At 44.7% G+C, this 7,008-nt stretch overlaps 1 protein-coding gene across 4 annotated transcripts in view; it reads left to right on the forward strand.

Moving 5' to 3' along the window:
• The window catches only part of LOC107382095 (carbohydrate sulfotransferase 8), a 359,617-nt gene that overhangs the window by 85,662 nt on the left and 266,947 nt on the right, over positions 1-7,008 (forward strand). The window contains exon 1 of one of the 4 annotated variants that reach the window (XM_070555164.1): positions 2,731-2,810. The exons of the other annotated variants lie outside the window; for them this stretch is intronic. The gene's annotated coding sequence lies outside the window, so the exon portion shown is untranslated. Of the gene's footprint in view, positions 1-2,730; positions 2,811-7,008 lie in introns of those variants that run through there. 4 annotated transcript variants of the gene reach the window in all.

The following is a 7,008-nucleotide window of genomic DNA, read 5'->3' on the forward strand; positions in this document are numbered from 1 at the left end:
GAAGCAGGGTGTCAGGATTAGTACCTTCCTGCATGTCTACTGCCCCCTGGTGGCGCATCTGCCACTATAATGGCCCATTATGTAAATGTTTTTATCCGTCTCTATATTTCTATCTGGATGAATGGATTTAGATGTAATTTGCTTTTGTTACATATTTCCTGAATTTATTTTTACTTAATTTATTTATTTATTTATTTATTTACACTTTTTGAAGCGGTAACGCTTCCTTTTACAGTCCCCTGATTACTAAGTACTTGCATGGTAATTACATAGTAAGTTAAAGTATATTATTGTGTAATTAAAGCATATAATTGTAATAAAGTGTAATTACTGTTTAAAGCAGTATTTACTGGGAATGATTTATAAAAATAAAAACTAGAATTGAACCTGAGTTTCATGGTAATAAACGTTTAAGAAATCAGAAACAATAATACACTTTAATTTACTATTTAATTACCATGTAAGTACTTGGTAATTAGGGGACTGTAAAAGGAAGCGTTACCTTTAAAATTTCTGGTCTAACATGTAAATGATGATTAAAAACATGTCAAAAGAATCGAAAATGGTCCCTCCTTTTTTAGAGCATGTACATTTTGTAACCCAGGGTACGAATGAGGGTTGATTTTTCTGATTTTACTTAAGTCTGACCCCTCCTTTCCACCTGACGTAAAAGCTGTGTGTGACATAATACCAGGAACGTTCCAGACATGAAACGGGAGCGAAGGCGTTCCATGTAGTCGGTCCCATAAGGTCACAGAAGCATGAGAAGTTACCAGCGCCACGCGTGATTTGGGAATTTCTGAAGAGTGTTGCATGTATCTAAAAAGGTCCATGGTTTATTTTCTGTTCTGTTTACCTTTGCTAAGGTGGATTCTCAGGAAATGTTTGCACTTGGAAATCTGCATGTGACTTTTATTTTGAAAGTTTTCAGATGTTTTATGCTGCTTTTGTGTTTTACTTCCTGCCTGGCCCGATTTGAACTGTGGAGTTTGACCAAGCCCCCATAATTCGGGTCTGGAAATCAGGCAAAACAGGAAGTAACAAAAATTGCAGTTCCACCCTCATCCACTAGGGGCTGGTGTCAGAAGCGAGCAAATCCTCATTGACTCCCATGTTAAAAATACCAATTTCACATCAGAAATAAACATGTTTACAACCTGGTACCAAAACATGTTTTTGTTTAATAGATCTAGTTTACGCTCATGACAACTCTGAGGGGGGTGAATGTTTTTCTCACTCTTCTGTTTAAGTGTATTAAAAGCCTAAAATTCTGTATAATTAATGAGCATCAGACCCACGTGACCACAGAACTAGCTCCGGGGAAAGGCCTTAGCCTGAGCCTCGGCCTCACCTGAAAACTGTTCCACCATTTTCAGTCTCTCACCTTAGACCATTAGTTGTAGCGTTAGTGCGTTCCTTTTGGATATTTTTGTGCAATTGTTGGAGAAAATGACTTGCTGTGGCATTAATTGCTCTAATAGAGCGTCCAAGGAGTCTCCACTTCATTTTTTTTCGGTAAGTAAAATTATTTTTATGTATTTTAGGTCACTGCCGAGCTGATCTTAGATTTTAACATGTACTGTTTAACCATGAAATTTAAATGTAATAGGGTAAAACCCAGTGCATTTAACATAATGCTGCACTTTAGAAAATGGGTTGAAATATAACATGTTGGTGGAGCTGGGTTCCCACTATCGGTGTGGTCCCCTCCCCCCAGCGGCAGGTCGACACATCTCTGACCGCAGTGGTGCTTGTCTGCTGTGCGGCTGCCGGCTTGTGGAGCTCTCGGAGATCTCTGTGTTCCACCTGGTTCTCCCCAGTGGTCAGCCCGGCATATCTCTGACTCAGAAGCTCTGGTGTTGTGCACAGTTAACTTCAGTTGTAGCTAGGGAGCTACCTCCATTAGCTTAGCTCCCACCTCCGTGTTAGCTTTGAGTTAGCTTGTAGCTACATCGCTTCAGTTCGACGGGTGTCGTCATTTGTTCCCAGCCATACAGCCCCACCCTCAGCTCCACCTCTTTTAACTTTTACGGAATTGTCTGGGCTTGACGGAACCTGTGACACGGTCAAAATGGCGGTGGTGGCCACCTCCCATTTTGGCATAAAAACGTGGAATTGGAGCCTATGGACACGAATTGTCCAGTAAATATATCGTTGAGTTTGACATGTATTAGAAGCTTAGCACGTAAAAAACAAACAAACTCTAAAGCAACGCATTCAGAACATTCCACTTGACTGCCGGTGGAAAGGAGCTCGTCCACCATAATGGTGGCTAACTGCAGCAACGTACGTTGTTGCGTCTGTTGGAAAGTAGGGGTTAGACTTTAAAACTTTGATATGAAGGGCAGCAAGTGAAACATGTTCCTTTAAGGAATTTTTCTTACTTTAACCCTTTTTGTGCTCTCTAATGAATTCCTGTCACTTTAAATCCGGCACAGGAAGTTACTGAAAAGCATGATTAGTCCATGTTTCTCATGTTGGACAAGCTCAGTGTCTTTCGCATGTCCGGACACACTCTCTGGACTTTTACCAGTCTGACACGACCAGCTGAGCTGAGATTGTCTAACGCCCATTTCTAATGAGAACATGGAGGTGATGACAACCAGGAGCTCCGGGCTGCACAGAAGCAGAAACTGCACATCTTTGTGCACCAGCGTCCCGCGGGAATCTGCTGTTTTCTTTCTTAGCAACACAGTTTAGGCCTGATTTTTAACACACCCAGCTGTTGCACTCCGCATCTTCACGTGATCCAACATCCTCTCCTAGAAAATCTGGTGGTTTCAGCCCATCACCTCTAATGGGAACAAAAGGTCAGTCCTTAATTATTCATCCGGGATGTCAAACAATGCTCGCCGGCTGTTATTTAGGGTGGGGGAGACCCGTATGAATAATTCAGGAGCAGGATCCTCTTTCCTTGGAAAAGTGGCCCCGTGGCTCAGATGTTTGCGCGAGTCTTATCTCCATGCAGGAGCCCTCTTTCATTCCTGAGCTGACCTTGGCTGTCACTGCCGCAGCAGCATGGGTGGCACAGAAGGTGGCGAGGACGCTTGTTCTTCCTGTATCTGCAGGCCTCCTCCGCACACGCAGAGACAGAGTTAGAGTGACTGAGTAGGAAGGACAACGGGGAGCTGGCTGCTCCTCGTCTGAGTCCCCTCAGTGTCTGTTTACAGTACACTATGTGCCACGCTGTGGTGGGCGGGTGCCAGCGGATTAAAAAAGGCAGATTACTCTTTTTACAACGAGTTATTCAGCTTTTTACTCGAGGTACGTTTCTGTTCTTGGTGCACAAGGCATGTCAATTGCTCTTAAGCTGCTTTTTTAAGCTGGAAGGGGAAGGGGTGTTTATTGCAGCGGAGGAGGCAGAAGCAGATATTAATGCTGTTAAAGTACATTACACTGAAGAATGCTGTAATGTGAGTCACTTCCACAGTGGGATTAGGAGGAGGCAGAGCTGAAAGGGCTGTGAGTGAGGAGAAAGTGGAAATGTTCATCTTGTTACGCGAGAAGCATGGGGGGGTAAAGAGTGTGTGTGTGTGTGTGTGTGTGTGTGTGTGTGTGTGTGTGTGTTTCTGTAATTGCTCAGGATCGGAAGAGTCACACACACACACACACACACACACACACACACACACAGATACAGAACATGTTTTCATGCAACGGATGGCAGGCAGCCCAGATAAAATCAAACGTGCAGCATGTTTGTTGTTGTTCACGCCGTCAACAGATCGATGCTGCCCTCCCATGACCGCCGTCTCACGGCCCTTTGTGCTCCAGCACTTATCGGAGGAAGAGCGGATCGTCGGGACCGCGGTGACGCTGCAATTATTGATAAAATGCTCAATTAGCCGTTATGAAGAGAGCGAGTTCAGCCCTCAGCTCCAGTAAAACTTTCGCTCCATTCAATATGTTTTTGTTCTCCTGCCAGCGGAGTGCAGTCGTCTCGTCGGAGACGCTCATAAAAAAAGGGGGCGTCGTCTAAGAACAGAAGATCTAACGACACGAGACGCTCCATCGTTTGGAAATTTAATTTAGACTTTGTTTACATCTGTGTTTAAATGAATTCACGACAAACTGTGAAAGAAACGACTCTTTGTTTCCAAAAGAAGTCCAGAGATGTGAAGGTGATCATTATTCTCTGAGGGCTGGAAGAAGCAGCTTTATGCCTCCATGTTCTTTACGTTCACCCTCCTGTTCAGGGCTGTGGGAACCTGCTGTCTATCTCTAGGGGTCAAGGGTCACTGGTCCATCCAAAAGCAACAAAGAGAGGAACGCACCTCTGATCTAGTATAGCCTAATGTGTGTGTGTGTGTGTGTTTGGTCTGTGGAAGGAAATCAGGACGCCTGGAGCAAAGCTGCACATGCATGTGGAGAGAATCAGGTCCTTTCTGGGTGTTGAACCTGCAACCTTCTAGCTGAGAGGCATTCGTGTCACTTTGTTGGTTCGGATAAGCATCAAGGGGACGGGCCAGCCTGCTCTCAGGATCTGAAAGCTGTGGTTCTGGAGCCACGTTTGGTGCTTCAGCTCCTCTGAAGCGGCCCGCTGTAACTTCTACCATCAATCTGAGGAAAACTCCTATTTAAACGAAAACAAAACTTGGTTTTGTCCATTTTTGGACAAAGTCAACACACGGTACAAGGCGGTTGACCTGCCTAAAATAATATTTAAATCAAATGTAATACTGCAAAACTTTCATCGTCATCATCAGTTTTATTTATAAAGCACTTTCTAGCTCACTTTAGTCTGCCTCACAACGCTTAACACGACAAACAAAAACACTTTACAAAGACAACAAACACACAAAATCAAAATGACCGTAACAGAAATACAACTAAAGCCCTTTTCAGATTGACGTTCTGGAATATGTGTGGACAATTCAGTCCGGTTTTTAACCAGAACTGTGTTTTCAGACACACCACTTTTGTACCTGAACTTGTCCTTTCAGCTGCCTTCACACAGCAGGGAAAAGTTCCAGATGTCTGAGGGGGAGGGGGTGGGAAGGCTGTACCCGGCTAGTGCGGCGGGCGTACATGTGTCATTTACCCAGACAAAGCCATTCAGTCAAATGGAAGAAGAGATAGAATTCCTCTCACTGATCGGACTTATGTTAAGCATAATTCTGCGCACACGAAGATACATAAGAGACCTGGATGATGAAGCTCAATGGCTAAAGGAACCACGGAAGCGGTGTGAAGCGCTCCGTCGCGCGTCTAGGAGACGGTACCGTAGGAGGCGAGCTGCCATGGTTCGCCGCATGCTACAGGAGCGGGCTATCTAGGTGCGCACAGCATCCCCCCGGCCCCTCCCCCTCCTCCCTGTCCGGAACTCGACCTCACCAGTCTGAAGCAGCCACCTTGTCCGTGACAAGTCCGGACCTGTTACTAGGGGCTTCGTCCGGTTTAATTACGGAAAAGGTTATCCGGATGTTTGTGTTCAGACACAAAGGTCTTACGGACAGAGTCCCGAACATTTCCGTTTTTCATGGCCTGTCTGAAGGAGGCTTAAGAGACAAACATGATTACAAGCTACTGAGTAAAAATGTGTTTTTGGCCTAGCTTTTGAAACTTGAAGTGATGGCGCTGTTGGAACAGCCGAAGGCAGCATTCCACAACCGGGCCAACCCACCGAGAAGACTCGTCCACCTCGCGTCTCTAGATTGTATCTTGGGGTAAACAGCAGACACTTTGTGTAGCTTCTCTTGATTTGAGAACTAGAACAAACTAAAATGTTTTAGAAATGCAGCGGTCAATAGTCGGTGCTTTTATTTGACCAGCAGGGGCGCCTCCAGGAAATTTTGATAGGGGTGGCCAGATGGGGTCAAAGAAAATTTTGGGGTGGCACACCAAACTGGTCCTTGTGGTAACGCTGGTTGAATTTAGTCTGTGGCGATGTGCTGCATTGCGCCTTTATTCGTTTTTATGAAAATAACAGGACGTATCCAAATCACTTGACTTAAATTTTACAAACACAAACATTTTAGAAAAACGCATTTCAGTTATTTAAAATGTTATCCCAAATTTAAAGTAAAAATGTATTTTTTTAGATTAATTCACCTGTTGCTGTGTTCACAAAAAAAACTATGGAGATGAAAACTTTTTTTAAATGGTGAGCAGCAGAAGCAGAAACGCAGCAATTTTCTAGGGGTGGCCATGGGGCACCCTTGTTGATCGGATGATCAATCTGAAATGTTTTATCTTGGTTTGAAGCACCAGGCAGATTTAATGTCTTTATAAAAGTAGAAAAGTTCTTCTTCCGGCTCTTGGAGGGTGCAGACGCTTTTTTCCTCCTCTCCTCCATATCTCATCCTCAAGGCCTTTGTCTGTCTGTGTGTGCTGGGTGCACGGCTGCTTCTGCATTTTTCTGGAAACTGGAAACTGAAATTCATTTAAATGGATCTCGTCAGTTGGTCACTCAACGCGATAGATAAAATTTTTTCCACGATGAGAACGGGAGAAGTGGCTCCTGGATGTCCCTCCAGGACAGACCCAGTTGGACACATCATGGACTCCTAGAAACAGTGGAACTTGATTTGTTTATCTCAGCTGTCTGTGGAGGACTCTGAAGACGTGTGGATATTCGTGGTGTTGGTGTCAGGTTTCCTGCTCACTGGCCTTGGAGGCTACCTGGCTTACCGGAAAATTAACGAGCTGTCGAGGAATATTGGCCTGATCCCGGAGCTCAGAGATGGATTGCACCGCGCTGTGAATTCACACTCACATAATTGTCGAGATGAATCGTAAGCTTGGGACTTTGCCCGAGATTCATTCATTGGCACAAAAGATGGAGGCCATCAAGGATAGAGTGGACGAATCAGCACGGATTGGGATAGATTAATGTCCATTATTGGGATTTTGAGAGGTTGAGGACCAACAAACTGTAAGACAGAGAGGAAATTATCTCTGTCTGGCCCCAAAACAATTTCTAATCGGAATCTGGTGTCCTTGAGCCTGCAAGGCTACAACAAAAACGTCCCCCTCAGAAGAAATGTGGAATGTGCCGTCGCTATGGCA

This window comes from Nothobranchius furzeri, chromosome 9, assembly GCF_043380555.1.
Source record: "Nothobranchius furzeri strain GRZ-AD chromosome 9, NfurGRZ-RIMD1, whole genome shotgun sequence".
NCBI lineage: Eukaryota > Metazoa > Chordata > Actinopteri > Cyprinodontiformes > Nothobranchiidae > Nothobranchius > Nothobranchius furzeri.